At 43.4% G+C, this 16,093-nt stretch overlaps 1 protein-coding gene across 4 annotated transcripts in view; it reads right to left on the bottom strand.

Moving 5' to 3' along the window:
* The window catches only part of SHANK2 (SH3 and multiple ankyrin repeat domains 2), an 856,646-nt gene that overhangs the window by 438,206 nt on the left and 402,347 nt on the right, over positions 1-16,093 (bottom strand). The gene's annotated exons all lie outside the window — the stretch shown is intronic.

Below are 16,093 nucleotides of genomic sequence, written 5' to 3'. Positions count from 1 at the left end.
TATTGTTCTTTTCAACAAAAGTACAGCACACCAGTGTAGAAAAGTGTGGAAGATTTCAGTGAAATTGGCAAATTCAGAAATCGTTTAAGAAGCTTTCTTTGAGCTCTGTTCACAGCTCTGCTAAGGATCTCTCTCTGGATGCTGTGGTTGACTTTGAATCCCAGAATGATCAACACCACCAAGGAAGAACGTTGCTAAGATTCCAGTAGAAGAAGCATTAATATCGTTGTACAAAGCACGGGTGAGATTTTATATGGAATACTACTATGTAGAATTCTGGTCACCCATGCTTAAGAAAGAAGAATTCAAACTGGAAGAGGTTCAGAGAACAAACCTTTGGCTCCAGAGTATGTCAGAGGACCTAGATGGGTGAGACCCATCCTTCCCAAGACCCACCACTGACATAGTATGGACAATACATAAAATATCCTGGCTGAGAAGGGATGTAATTACTGTTTATAAATGCATCAGGCAGAAACTACAGAGGGAAGAGAACCATTTCACTTTTAAAAATGTTGGCACAAGAACAAATATGTATAAAATGGCCATGAATAAACTTGGGCTGGGAACTCAACTCGGCATCCAACCATCAGAACAGGAGGTTCTGGAACAGCTTCTGAACAGGAGTACAGGGTGAGACCAGGCCTAACTATTTTTAAGAACGGATCAATTTATGAAAAGCATTATATAAGATGGCTGTATAGGATAGAAGGGAACTGGATTCAGGTACCCAGGGTGTCCTTTCCAATCCAGGGTGTCCTTTCCAGTCCAATGTTTGGATATACAAGTATCTCTTGAATATCACCCCATGGTCAGACAGGTAGGGAACGTGGAGGTCTTTGCCTTCCCCTGTAGGGCGAGATATAGCCCTCTTCCTGAGATTTTTTTTTTTTTTACCAATTTTGCAGCAGCAGGACATTGTCTACCATGGTCCCCCTACTTTACCTGTGCAGATTAGGATGTCATGTCTCGTGTTTTGTCGGGGTTGACTGTGTAGTTTTGCTATGAGGTTAGACGCTGGATTTGTATGGGCTGGTTTGGATAATGAACATCCTGCCTCAGGGAAGGATTGGACTACATGACCTCTTGAGATCCCTTCCAGCCCTACATCCCTATGAAACAATTATTGGAAGGTCATCTTCAATTAATCTCCCCCATTGCTGCAGCAGGAAAAGCAGTGGCAGGGGGGCAGGCAGTAGTGGGGGGGCACCCAATAGGGGAGTCAAGTGGCCTGTGTCCTTTGCCCCCTGCTGCCTGTGCATTGCGTGCCTGCCCCCACTCTGTGGTACTTGCATCCTCTGACACTGGTTCCCCTACCACATGCTCTCCTGGTGGTGCCTACACTCCCCTGTGCCTTGCTCCCTGCCCCTTGCCACCTGCCTTCCACTACCTGCCCCCTGCTCCTGCCTGCTTCCCCCCATCTGTACTTCCCCCACTGTCTGCCCCCCCATCACCTGCCACCTCCCCACCACAGTTGCTTATCCTCCTGTTGCAGTTTTGGCTCTGACCCCAACCCAGCAAGAAGCATGGAACACAAAATGGCTCCAGCCCCTACCTAGCTATGCAGCAGCAGTTCTTATGGCAGTAGCTCCTGCCCCAGCCTTAAAGTGGGCTGGGGCCAGAGTTGGAGCCACAACAGGGTGGTGAGTTGCAGTAGCAGGGAGGGTGATGGAGAGGGTTGAGCAGAGGCTGCAGGGGGCAGATGGTTCAGGGATGGAGTCCAAGCCACATTTGCTCCTCCCCCCTCCCCCCTGTCCCCCAACACACACACACTCAAATCCAAGATGAGGGTTCCCCCCAATGTTGAATAAGGAAAAAAACTCATCTTGAATTCAAGTAAATATGTTTTAAACTGCCATCATGTTCTACTGTATTCAGTCTTGTTTTTTACCATCACAGTGGTACTCGGTTACTTTTCAGAATAAAGGAAACCAAACCATTGCTTTGCAATGACAAGCTAAAATAAAGTTACCTTTGCAACTCCCTGTTCCACTCCTCAAAAGTCCAGAGGGAGACAGGATACCAAATAGATAAGATTGCATTTTGTGTTTAGATTGGGGGTGATGATGGTTTGTCGTTTTTGTTAGTTCATGCAGCAGTGAGCTCTGGCTAATAAGAGCCACCCAGATAGACTTCACTCTTAAACTATAAAGCTGCCATATGCTCAGGAAGGGGAGGGGAAAGAATCTTTCTAGTATTACTGGCCTGATTCCCTTAGAACCGGGAAAAAAAGACAAACAACCATTCCAAGCAGAATGTGGAATTATACCTATAGACTGGTCTGATTAAAACCATGAGTGATATATGATCTCAGAAGCACACACACACATCTATATGCATGCCTGCTCCTTTCTCCTCTACTTGAGTCTTCTGCAGCTTGCATTATTCCTATTTCCTAAGCCTCCCTCACAAACATACCTAGCCATTTTATCACTACAAAGGTGAAGGAAAACAGGTCTCAACAGCCAGGAGAAAATATGGTATTTTCTCACATACCACCCACCCCCAAATAAGATACCCCTCACTGCAAAATGGTTATTCCTGGGATGTGTCAAGGTAGGGAGCAGTTACTGTTAGCACAATGGCTTTCTGTTTGTTACAATATGCTGAGCTCTCAATTAGCAGGGGTGCAACTTTTTCTGTCATTCTTCCACTGCAGGTGACTTCTGAAGGAGTGAATGAGCCTGTTACTTGTGACAAGTCACAATTATTCTCATCAGGAGTTTCAATTAAAATTTATTTAAGTTGATACATCAGAAGGTACGAATGAAACCTTATAGACCTAGAGATCTGACTGAGATTGAGGTTTTCATCTATCACATTTATTCCTCACTTACTTAATATCTAGGCATACCAAACAACACATCAAAATATCTCAGGATTAGCTTGTCCAACAGCTAAACTCTGATTGAAGAATATATTCCTACAAAATCAGCAAAATACTACTGAAAAAAACCCAAATATTTTTATTGGTCTTCCCTTGCTAGTAGTTTGTTTACTGTTTAAACAAGAGTAAAAGCCCAAGAGACCAGTTTTCCTTCTGCCTACCAGCACTGTCTGCTGGCAATTTCCTCAGACTCAGTAGGGGCTTAATAATCTTTCCTTTTAAAATGATTTGCAAAAAGAACCTGAAAAAACATGAAAATGTTTGTTACATACTTGTGTTGTCCAATTGCCTCAAATCACATTGAAACAAAAGGACTTTGCATGGGTCAGTAATGCTAGTGCTGAAATCTAGTGAATTTCTGGCTAGAATGGGGGCTTGAATTATTTATCGGGCTAATGTCCAGAAAATACAGCTGAGATCAAATCTCTGTTACAATAGATGCACTGCAGAGACACAGCTGGAGACAGTTCCTGAGCAGCATTTGTCACAAAACAAGTCTAGTACTGGAGTGCATTTGAGATGCATAATCATATTATGTATGTGCTTAGGGGCTGGTTCTGTATGGTGCTGAACACTGAACCACTGCTGAAACAAACAGGACATCAGAGCATCCAACCCCTTCCAGAACTGGTTTAATCTCTGAAAAAGGAGTTGCAGCTGCCAGGATTGCCACTGGAAGGAAGAAAGGGAAGAAAGGACCAACCAGATGGCAAAGTGTAAGTGGTCTAGGAAGGAGTGAATGAGAACCATGAAGCAAAAGGAGAGGAACAGGTAAGACTGCAGAGGTAACCAGGTACTTATAACTCATATTTGAGAGCCTGAGTTGATCTTATAACTTGCTGCAGAAGCAGATGCATGAGCAAGTTATGCAGGGTCACTAACAAAGGTCAGTTTACACTACCTACAGATTCAGATCATGTTTAAGACTGTGTGCTTTTTGGTTAATGTATTTGTCAGTCATCAGAAATGAACCTATCATACTGAGCTGTACCAGCACCTAGTGTCTATCATCATTTATCAACAAAACGATAGAATAGTCTTGAGTCAGTAGTAGACATCTGCAGGGCACACATACATTGCTGTACTGATTTATTATCATGCTATACAAAACCACAATTTATCCATCTACTAAATACAGGGAACTTTGGAGTGGTATTTTATTTCCTTTACCTCTTTGAAATCCATGATAAATAGATTTTTCTGATTCTTTAAGCATTCTATACTTAAAAAGTAAATATTGTAACGGAAAAGGTAATCCAGATAAATGATGCATAGGTTATATTGTCTAGACTAGATACAGACTGACATGTGGGTGACTTCCAAATACACTCTTATTGACTTTTAAATATAAACCAAACAAAGCAACAGACAGTGTACTAAAAAATAATCCTTTTCTGTGGAGGAGAGGAGGAAATTAGATCTTTTAGATCTATAATTTCTATGACTCTAAGATATTTCTTGTACAAACAGAAATATCAGGTTTATTTTTATAAATTAGCCATAGCCCTTTTTGTATCATGAGTGGCAGACACACACATGATGTCAGTGTGTATGACTAATGGGTAAAAAATAAGGCAGATATTTTTATCTAGACTACGTAATGTCCTATTAATACAACACATTTCATTTAGCATTAGTTTTTACCTGAACCTGGCCCACTCACAGATTGTTGGGTTTTTTTAACAGCCTCCTAGTTTCAGACACTTTGATCTGTTTTCACTTATGTATTTCATAGCAACTGCTTACAATGACACACATACACTTCACTGGACACATAATAATATTCTTTATACTTACAAAGTGTTAGTTGAAGATTGCAAAGAAGTACCTGGCAAATATGGGTAAGCAGTAGTAACTTCATATTTTAGAAGGAGAAATCAAGACATGTGGGGGTGGGTAAGTGATTTGCTGAAGGCCACATAGTAATTCAGTGGCAGAGTAAGTTATACAACTCAGTTCTGCTTCATAGTCACACGCTACCAAACAAATGCATGCTGCCTCCCACACTAGTTCATTCAGGATGGGTGACTCGCTTTTGAGGTGGGGGAGGGAGAAACAACCACCTGATTTAAATCTCACCAGTTATCCTCATTCAGTGAATAAATATCTCCATTCTAAAATGTTTAGAAATATATCTGCCTTCCTGTCACTCCTGACTGTTCTCTTCCTTCTTCTGTCAAATTAAATATTTCCCAGCCAATCCCATTCTCCTACATGCTTTTTATTTTCCATCCCTGATGTCCTTGCACCAATTTTCACTGTAATTCTTAACTTCGGGTTTCTATGAAGGTCTCAATCAGGTTTGGGATCTCTCCTGAATCCTGCTGATCACAGGTGAGAGAAGCACAGAAAAACATTTCTGACCACTGGAAACCCAAGGAATCCAGGAAGCAGGTACACCGAACAGTGAATCACTTTAGCTACTGCATTTAGTTAGGGGAAGGAATTACAAGATGATCTTTTAAAGCTCAACATAAAAACCATTTGGTTGTGGAAGAAGGCAAAACTATCAGTATGTTAGGAAAGACAGGGCTTCAAGTTTGTTTCATTTCTCTAGACCAGTAGACACCCGCCCATAACTTTTCTGAATTTAGTGGCATCCTGATTGAGAAATCACTGAGCTAGAATCTAGCTGGTGCAGTGGGGTGGGCGAGGGATGAGGGGGCAGAGGGTAAGGACAGACCTCACCCCACCGTGCCCCACTCTTTCAAATGTCTGACACCACCCCACCTCTGGTCTGCATTGGAGGGGACAAGTGCAACTCCTGCTGCTCAGGTGGCTCCTCCAGTCTCACAGACTGGCAACTGGAGCCATCTGTCCTTACAGCCCATCCTGCCAGTCCTGGGAGTGTGGAAGGGGGTGCGGGGATGAAGGGAACTGGCTGGAAAAGCGTAGCCCCATGGCCCCAGTCAATCTGCTTGCCCACCTACAGCAGAGTTGCCTGCTCAGAGCATGTGGGGAACGGGCACCGGGACTGCCAGCAGGCAAGGGATGGCAGCAACAGGCATTCCCAGGGAGACACTGGGGTCGGTATGGGACACCAGACAGGTAGAAGTAGACTGCCTACCTGCAGGACCATTAAAAAAGGATCTCACACCACCCCAAAGTGCTTCCCATTTGAGAATCATTGCTCTAGACATAACACCTAATGATCCACTACATTATGGAGAGGTAGATGGTACCATCAAAATACCTTAGAGCTGACCCAAATCTTGGGACTTGATAACAAACTACAGACAAGGGGGAAGGAGGATCTCTGGTACTGTAAGGATAATACTGGGTTAGCCTGATCAATAAACATTCAGAAAACTTCTAAGATGTAAGGTTTTCTTTTCAGTTTACCATAACTAAGCTTGAGAAGTACTTCCCCAGTTTGTGAAAAGTGTAGATTTAAATTTGGTATGCAAATTAATTTTCTTATTTCACTGCCATTTTCTATTTTTAATAAATCTATTGTTTATACAAATTGAGTGTTAGAAATTGGGGGATTTCATTAAGAGAAAAGAGCCAACAGGATAATCAAAATAATCAAAAGTACACAAAATGGGTGACAACTGAATGGATGGCAGAATGACAGAGAAAGATCCAGAAGTCTTGGTGGATCACACATGCAAAATGAATGTGGTGCGACAAAACTGCAAAAATGGAAAATGCAGTCTGGGGCTGCATTAAGAAAAGCATTAGGTGTAAGATGCAGGAAGTGATAGCCTCTTTATTTGGCTCTGGTTAGGCTTCACCCAAAGTACTGCATGTAGTTCTGGGTTTCGCATTTTAAGGACACAGAGAAATCATTTTTCATTTTGCAATGGAAGGTGAAAAAAATGACAAAAGGGCTGGAAGACAAGTTATGTGAGGAGAGGTTTAAAGAAACAGGCACGCTCAGCTTGCAGAAAAAGTAATTAAGAGGGGACATGATAGCAGTATTCAAATATCAGAAAGACTACCATAAAGAGGGAGAACACCTTTTCTCTATCACTGCAGGGAATAGAACATGTAGAAATTTCAAGACAAAGTAGGCTTAGCTTGGATATCCTGAGCTTAGCTTCTTCACTATTAGAGCGATAAGGCAATTAAATTGACTGCATAGGAAAGTTGTGGAATATCCTTCATTGGAGATTTTTCAAGAAAAAGTTGGAAAACACTAGGGTCAGGGATCATTTAGCAGTAGCAATTTCTGGAGTGCAGTGTAAAGAGCAACAACTGGAAGCCCAGGAGCCACCCCTGATATGCATCACTTGGGGCATCTTTACACGTGTGCCAGGGTAGGGGATGGGGGGCTTTAATTAGAGCAACTCTGAGGGGCCACTCTAATTAAAGCACCCACAGCATCTCATGTATTCAGGGTCTTGCACTTCAAAATGGTGGTGGGAGCACATTAATTAAAGCTGGTTGGACCAGCTGAATAGACATGAGGTGGGAGCTGCTGAGGCATCAATTAGACTGCTCCAGCAGACTCAATTAATTGAGTCTTCTCCAACACATGCTAATTAGCATTCATTGGAGCAGGCATCCAGCATGTCTGTAGGTGCCCTTGAAGACAATGAGGTCTCTGCAGCTCAGAGCAGGTAGATATCAGAGAAGACCGTACTTGGCAATAGGTGAATGAAACAGAGCTCCACAACCAGCTTAGTTACAAAAAGATTAAAGCGGTTGGGTTAAATTCATGAAAGGGATAGTAAGACAGAACGAGGAGTTCTGGTTTTCCAGTTACAGGGTATGATGTGCTTGCTGTCCCCATGTTGCAGAGCAGAGTGGAGGGTATAAGGCTTTTCCGGGGCCAGAAAGAAATTTTTTCTCTTCCTGTTACTACATTTTTTTCACCTTCCTCAGCTATCCAGTCAATCTCTCTCTCTCTCTGTTTTCACCTTGTACACATAATTAAACTGGACCAAAGAAAGACTAACACTACTGTCTGAATCTTATTAGGCAATGATGTTGAAGAACAGAGTTCAAGTAGCTAGTGTAATAAATATTTATTTCTTGACACTAGGGTAGTCAAACTTACCCCAGGCCCTGGGTCAGATCTGGACCACAAATTAGTTCTGCTGGGCCAGCAGCAGTTATAGTAGGTCCAGGAACCAGCAGCACAGATTCAAGACGGGGTGGTAGCATGGATCTGCATTCAGGAAGTAGTGTAAGTCTGGAGGCAGGCAGTGGAATGAGTGGTCACATCCATCGGGGTTCAGGAACCCTGAATTCTGCAGCAGACTATGCCCATTGACTTACAATAGCCTGCCAAATAAACACCAGGCTGGAAAGACTGTCCTCAGAGATCAGATCCAGCCTTCAAGCCAGATGTTTGAACCCCTGATTTATACAAAATAGAATAGCTTCAACAGGAGAGATAGAGAAACCCATTCCAGAATATCCTTTACCCTGGGAGAAGAGGATCGATCTCTTCACAAAATAGTTCTTAAAGGTCTTGGGTTCATCCTTATAAGAGATGGGATTTTGATTTTGATTTTTTTATGATGAAAATCCTCACAGGAAAAGAAAAGCTTTTTTTTTTGCCTCACTTTAGAGGGCAGATCCAAAGGGACACAACAGCTGGACTTTTATGGAGAAAAAGTGAAGCCTTGGGGTACACCTGGCCAAACATTTTGGTAAAACAGAGTTTTGTTAGGAAGTGCTGAAACACTGAATGCGAGATATTCTGTCTAAACATCTTGGGCTCAATGAGCTGTTGTCAAATCGAAGGCAGTGTCCCTGCCTGGGTTCATGATGGGTTGCTGGGGATCCTTGTGCTGCTGGAGCATGTGGCTCCAGGGTAACCCAGGTAGACTGCCTAGACTCCTATCTGATCTGGCTCCTATCTTAGAGCTTGGACTTTGGATGTGGAAGTGTTGGGACAAGCTCTTAAGGTCCACAGCCCTAAGCCAGTCATATGGAGGAGATGCCACAGAATCAGGAAACACTGGGAGTCCTGGCCCCAGGGCACCACGGGTGATGGTTCTCACTTTATCATAAGAGTTTAGAAACCTTGGGTTCCCTGGCCTTAGGCAGTCTGCATGGTAGGGCTGCCCCAGAGCTGCACACCGAGTGAAACTAGCATCCCTGTTAGAGTCAGCCAGCAGCTGAAGGGTGCCATGGAGCCTATTTTATTTTGAAATCTGGGCATTTTGGTATTTTCAAAATGAAATTATTTTGGAATTTTCAATTGATAAGAAATGTCTAAAATTTTCATTTTGGTCCAATTTGTATTGAAAACAAATGAAAAAGAAACCTGTGATTTGATGTGGAATGGTAATCCTGTCTTTTTGGCCAGATTTACTTATGAGCTGCTATAGACCTCAATCAAGGTCTTGACCTAGAGAAGAGAGGCATGCTGTCAGGATACAGGTAACGTAAATGTTTGAACCTTAGTTCCTAGAGCATCTAGATGTGTGCCTCAGAGCTACACTTAGAAGCATGGTTTCATTAGATTCCCCCACCCCACAAAACAAACTGGAAAATAGGGAGCTATCCAGGTTTCTGGCAGAGATTCATTAGCAAAGATAAAACACTAGAAAAGGCCCGAACAGACATAATCATAATTTGTGCTCCTTAATGTGCTCTTTCTGATGTGTCCTATGCACTGGGTGCCATGGGAAAAAGTCCCAATGGCTGTACCGGCTCAACGGCCACTGAGAATTTCCTCACACTAGAAGACTCCCTACATACTTTTCCCTACTTTTGCAAGGCAAAATGAGTGTCATGGTGTAGACAATATGCTCAGTGACTCAAATGAATAATAATAACTGACCTGCTTAGATGCTCAGAAAACAAATAAGTATATATTATTATTAACCTCTATTAACAGTAATACAAGTTTCCAGCAACTACTGCATGGCAAATGGAGAAGGTATATTTATAGCCTGGAATTCTCCTTATGTTTTAACTTCCACCTGCTTCACCAGTGGGGAACCATACTGCTGTACAGGAAGAAAAGAATACCGACTTCTTCTATTTGCTGTTAATTAATTATTTCATTTCCAAATACTAAGCATACCACTGTTGTGTTCAATGGCTACTCAGTATTAAGACACTTGCAAGAGAATTACTTTATTCTACATCCAGTTCCAACTGCCTGTTCAAAAACAGAATAAGAACTTCACTACTCTTTCCCCAAATCCTTTGATTGGGGGAAAATAAATTTCATCAAAAGCACAATCTCCAATACCATATTTTGTTAAGTCTAAACTTAACAACAGCACTGTAAACCAGTGGAAGCCAATCTTTTTGGCAGACACGCCAAAAATTATGTGCCATGCACCCTCCCGAAATGCCACTCTGATCCCTTTTCTTTACCTGATCTGCTGCTCAGCTTTATGTTCCCTGCCCTGTGCTCCCTGACCAAGCAAAGGTGTTCAAGTGGTTTGTGAGAGAAAAATGCTAATGATTTCAAATAGTTAGCTGCTTTGAACAGCAACTTCTCCTGAGAGCTGTTTTCAAGCATCATGTGTAATGCCTGTCCCTGGCATTACAGGTCACTAGGACCCCCAGTGTCCCATAGTCTCCCACTGTCCCTTCCCCTCCCTCAGTAGCATGCTGTCAGGGACCCCTGCACAGACCCTGCTACTGTGGCTGCTGAAACCATCTCAGGTTTCCCTAGGACAGTTAAAGTGGTGGTGCCACTGCTCCCTGGCCCTTGCATGGTCCCAAGGAAACCCTGGGTTGAGGGCATTCTCCTGACTCTTGAACTGTTGTGGGTAGACCAGGGACCATCTGAATGCTGGTGCCACTGTCTCCTGCCCTTTGCGTAGTCATGGGTCTCCCCTGGGCCAAGGAAAACAGTTCTCCTCCTCTCTGCCACCCTTCCAAGGCCGAAGAGGTGCCCTTGGCTACTGCTGCTTTTCTTTTCCAGGCAGGGCAGGGAGCAGGCTCTCAAGAATTGGACTGCCATGGAGGGAGGGAGAACCAAGGAGCAACCCTCTTTTGCCCCTGACTGGAGACCTTGCAACTATGTAGCTCTCTAGCTGGGGGCTGAAATACCTGCATGTCCTCCTAGTTTTTTGTGGCAGTGGATATTTTTGGTGCTCAAACTGAATGTTTGTCTATACCCTATAACATGTTCCTCAATTACGTTGTTTATTTGAGACCAGTATAAAATGTCTCTGGCCTTTCTCATAAAGTTGTCAATCTCTAAATGACCTTGATGTTCAATACTTTCCTGTAACACCTTAGGTATCATCATCTTGGTCATTTTAAACAAAATCTGACCAAATACTGAGAGTTCCCCCTGAAACCAATAGAGCTGGTGACATCCTATCCAAACAATTGTGTATACATAATGACTTTCTGCAGGATTTTGTCTTCATTGGAAGTTCTCACAGTCCTAGCATATATTTCATCTGAGACTGGACAGGTTTTATTTTTATTTATTACTTTGGTCCTTTTATCAAAACGGCATATACAAATATTTGGATCTAGACTTTACTCCACTGTACTTTGATGAAATGCTCTAGAGAGTGAACCTGTAACAACACAACCTCTCTCAGGTTTGTATTCAATATGCAAGCATACATCTGTAGCTGAAGAAATAATCTCTGTATTCTCCAAGATGGGTTGCAGTTTTCTTTTGGTAACAGTAATGAGCAATACATGCTTATCAGTGGTCACAGCTAAAATGGACTCCCATTAATAAAGACATCAAACTTTTTTTACTCCCATTGAACAAAGTAATACTTTCCTTTTCTATTTGATCACATTGCTACTGAGTTCATGTTAGTATCTATGATGCATAAACCATTTATTTCTAGTCTGAGTCACATTGTTGAATGGGGATTGAGCCAAAGTTCCCACTGGAGGTATCTATGAACGACTTAGTTTTGTGCATTCAGGCTAAGTACAGACAGTCAAAAAGCCTGAGGTTAAATCAATTCAGTCTTTGTAGGTTAGTCTAAGATGCAGAGATTAAACTGAGAAACAACTGGCCAGACATTCACTTTTGATTCAGGAAATGCAGCCACATAGTTTCAGTGGCTCACCTACTTCCTGGTGCCCCTGGGATTTGTAGTCCACAGTCACAGCCAGCAGTAAGTTTAGCAGCACAGGGCAGCTCTGTACTTGGGGGAAGGAGGGTTTAACTCTCTCCCTGCCCCCAGAAAGTAGCCAGAGGTTTGCTGGGGTGGGGTGGGCAGTCCTTTTTCTCCCCCTCCCCTTCTCTGCTGGAGTAGACAGCCCAGCCCAGCCCAGCCCAGCCCAGCCCAGGGATGGAAAGCATGCTGGGATGCTAGGGGACTCTGATTTAACTTGAACCAGGAAGGGGTCTGGGACAGACGTTTCATACAGTGGTTTGACCCAAATCAGTTAAGTCTGATATTACATTCAACCAGGTTTATCTTAAACCAGTTTCAGCCATTTTGAAACTGGCTTATGTCACTGAACATCTGTTCTGTTACAGGTTTAAACCAGTTTCTGATGACTTAAACCGGTTTATGTGTCACTTCTGTCCCTAGCTTCAAAGTTACTCAGAGCTGGAGCCAACAGCCTAACAAGAGAGGGTATGAACCCTCGAAGCCGATTTAGGCATTGCTTTTTGAAGGGATGCAAAAGCGGCTATTGCCACATCAACAGCTAACTGCACTGCCACAATTGGCCTAGCAAGGGTTGGTGCTAGCCTGGGCATCTTGCAGCTGCCCTGGGTAAAGAGTTGTGGTGCTATGCATCTGGGGCCTCCTCAATTTACTGTTTTAATTCCTCAAACTCTTTATTCAGATTTAAATCCCTTAAATATTTGACATCTTTGCACAACAGTAGCCTCAGGTTGTTTTGTTTGTTTAGTTTTAGATTTGGCGTACTCTTGTGCTGTCTTTACTAAATCATATTCACAATGACATATCCCTTAGCAACAAGGATCAGCAATCTGTGGCCTCTGGTCTGGGAGATTGCTCATCTGTGCGATCTGTTTCATGTTTTCCTAATAGTACACTGATCATCTCTGGATGCTCCAGCCTATTCTAGCTCTGTACAGAGGGCTGGTCTCCTTCACTGCAGCTTCTGCTCAACATCATACTCAATTAACCACTCCAAATCATTGCTCACATGGTTTTTGGTGGCATATTTTTTGTTAATACTGCATTAGGGACATGAAAGAGCAACTCTCCACAGTGCAAGGACCACACGAGCAGCCAGAGGGAACTGGTGACCTGTGGTGTTGGCCAGGTCACACACCTTACGTGACAAACTAACATTTTCCCTCCTAAATCATCCTTTTCAAGTCTTTGCATAAAATAAATATGGGACTCTGGATTAGATTTGTTAACTAGTTCTTCCAGAAGTCTGTTACCATTCTGACCTGCTAAATGAAAGGTCTGGGCAGATTTTGCTTTAGACTGGGGGGGATTAGACAAAGTGTAGGAAAACGCCTTATTAAGAAGCCATTTTGACTATCAGTGACATGTTGGTTTCCCATTTGGAAAGGTGATGTTGTGCGGTAGATTACAGAAAGACAATAAAAGTACCTTCAGTACGGAACTCTCATCATCTTCCTCTACAAATGATCCTTGGCGTGGAGTGAAAAACTGTCTCAATTAATGCATTTCTTGTTCAAAGGTTTTGATATAAGCAGGTTGGAAAGACACTTGGCTGGAATGGTTTAGTCAGGGATTATCCTACTTTGAGCAGGGGCTGGATTAGATGATCTTGTGAAGTCTCTTTCAGCTCTACTTTCCTATGATCCTAAGACAAGCATACCTTATATGACAGAGGTAGACACAGTGGGAGCATCTACATGTGCAATTAGCAGGGCAGAATAAACTCCAGAGTAGTTTGTGTCACAGCTTATTGCTCAAGAGTACAGTGTTTACATGTGAACCCAGAATCACAGCATGTTGAGCCATAGCGGCACAGCCCTGGCTAGCAGGGAGCTCAGGGGGTCAGCCTGCCAGCCTGGTGCTGCTCCACCCATGCCCAATGTGCTGTGAAGGGTTTGGCTGGGGCACAAGGGTGCTATAGTGCATGGCTACCCATAACTGGCAGGCAGCTCCTTCACTGTAGCACCCTCATGCCCCAGCCAGCCCCTGTCTCTATCTACATGTGTGTTACAATGCAATAAATAACTCCACCATAGGATAGTACTTCTGTCAGGCAATACTGTCCTATGGTGGGGTTAACTAGTTTAGTCCAGCCTAATAGTATCACATGTGTAGATGGTGATCTTTACTGAGGACCTAATTAGTCAACTCTGCAGTAAAGTGCATGTATAGATGCTCCCAGTATCTCCAAAAGGGGGTGTTTAATGTGGATGTTCAATAGTATTTTTCAGAAGGCACATGCCAGGACCCTGATGACTCAACCAGCATAAAAAAAAATGTGGCATGTCTAGGGAGCTACTTAAAATTGTGCTTTTCAATTTTTGCAGAAACCACGAAAACCAGTGGTTTCTGCAACTGCCATGAAAAATGGCATTTGCTACAATTTCCCACAGAATCACCTGAAAAAACATAAAAACTTACTGAAAATAAAATGCTGGCTTCTCAGTGAGAGGTCAGTCCTTGGCTGCTGCACAGTCAGGCAAGAAATGAGTTTCCATGTACTGTGCTCCAGGAGAAAGTAGCCTGAGCAATGTCTGACAGTAAGAGGGGAAAGAGGAGGGGAGGAGAAAAGGCAGAGAATGGGGAGCAGGTAGGGAAGAGGCAGAGACCGGGGGAAGCAAGGGGAGGGGGTAGAGGCAGAGACTGGGGGCACAGTGGGGAAGAGGCAGAGACTGGGGAGAGCTGTTGGGTGGGTAAAGGTGGCAGGCAGGACTAGAAGACTTCAGGTGCAAGAAGTGAGTGGGGCATAGGGCGGGGGGGGGGCACCTGACCTCCTCCCAGCCACTGCTTTCCCTTCTGTAGCAGTGGGGGAGGAGTGAGGGGTGGGATTCAAGACAACCCTCCAATACTTAGTTCTATACCTGGAAAATCATAACAAATTTATATATTTTCCATACAGAATCTAATTATTGGGGGTCATCTTATATTCAGGTAAATGAGGTGTTTTGGATTCCCAATTAAGGCACTGCTGTCCAAGCAGTTTTCACCCTCTATAAGTTTTAGTCTGGGGTGGGAAAAGTATAAATGCTTTGTCATCGTTAGTTCTGAATCTTCCAATAATCTTCCTAAGTTTCTGTTTCAGATTCCAACTGTACCCTGGTCTCTTATCAGGAACTCAGTGCCCAAAGATGCCCAAAGTTTGGCTCTTCAGCATCACTTCACATAGAAACTCATTTATTGTTTTACCTTCCTTCTTTAACCTCTAATTATGAACAAATCTTTCTTGTAATTCTATTCTTAGGAAGAATGTAGTACTCTTCACATTTCTGTACTAAAGCTTGGTAGTTAGCCTCCACTACTGTGCCTAAGTCAAAATACTAACTACATTAGTTGTTCTGAAACAAAGCCATTCTCAAAAATAAAGCTAGCTTTTCAATGCCTGCCTTTTTGCTGGTAGGCATTGCTGGAAAATAGAGAGTAAAGTTATTTTCAACACCTTCCATTCATCTTGGGAAGAACTTTAGCTTTTATCTGCTCCATTTTTCCACTTGGAATATTTTCTGAACTTTTTAACTTCTGGTACTATATGGTGTTGAATGATCACTCATTAGTCAAGCTGCTTGCAACAGATCAGCTTTGTTCAGTACTTAGTTTTTAACTGGCTGTGCAAAACCATACCTAGAGCTGTATAACATCTCATCTAAACTCTCTATCCAAGAAACTGAGCTCTTAAAGGCAAAGTTCTCAATACCACTGCTACGTCTAAGACAGGGGTGGGCAGAATGATGGATCCGGCCAGAGGTCGGACTCCATTTCCTAACAGCCCTTGCCCATGTGTTTGGGGCCAGTTTCCATTGAGAACCCAGCAGCAGCTTCACTGCGATAGCATGAGGCTGGAGTTTCGGTGGAGTCCAGCCTCAGTGGTACTGGCAAGGTGTGCGGCAGGGAGCTGCTCTGGGGCCAGGCTGGGATCTTGCAGTTGTGACAACATGGTTGGGAGCTGGGGCAGAGCTATGATCTATGGCCTGGATGCTCTGGGCAGGGGCTTGCCATAGAGCATAGCCTTCAGCAGATGATCTTCAGGCATGTGCTCCACAGGTCTCAGCCAGCAGACCATGCGAGCATCCAGCATAGTCTTTATAGACTGTAGGCCAGTTATCACAAGGATCTTGTTCCCAAATGACTCCAAGGATTTATCTGAGACAGCACAAGTGGAAGCTGTTCATCTCCACTTCTCCTTGGAGTACATGAC

This window comes from Gavialis gangeticus, unplaced genomic scaffold (assembly GCF_001723915.1).
Source record: "Gavialis gangeticus isolate Ggan-Ray unplaced genomic scaffold, GavGan_comp1, whole genome shotgun sequence".
Taxonomy (NCBI): domain Eukaryota; kingdom Metazoa; phylum Chordata; order Crocodylia; family Gavialidae; genus Gavialis; species Gavialis gangeticus.
Note: the sequence above shows the minus strand (reverse complement) of the source record. Positions and strands in the feature narration are given on the sequence as shown.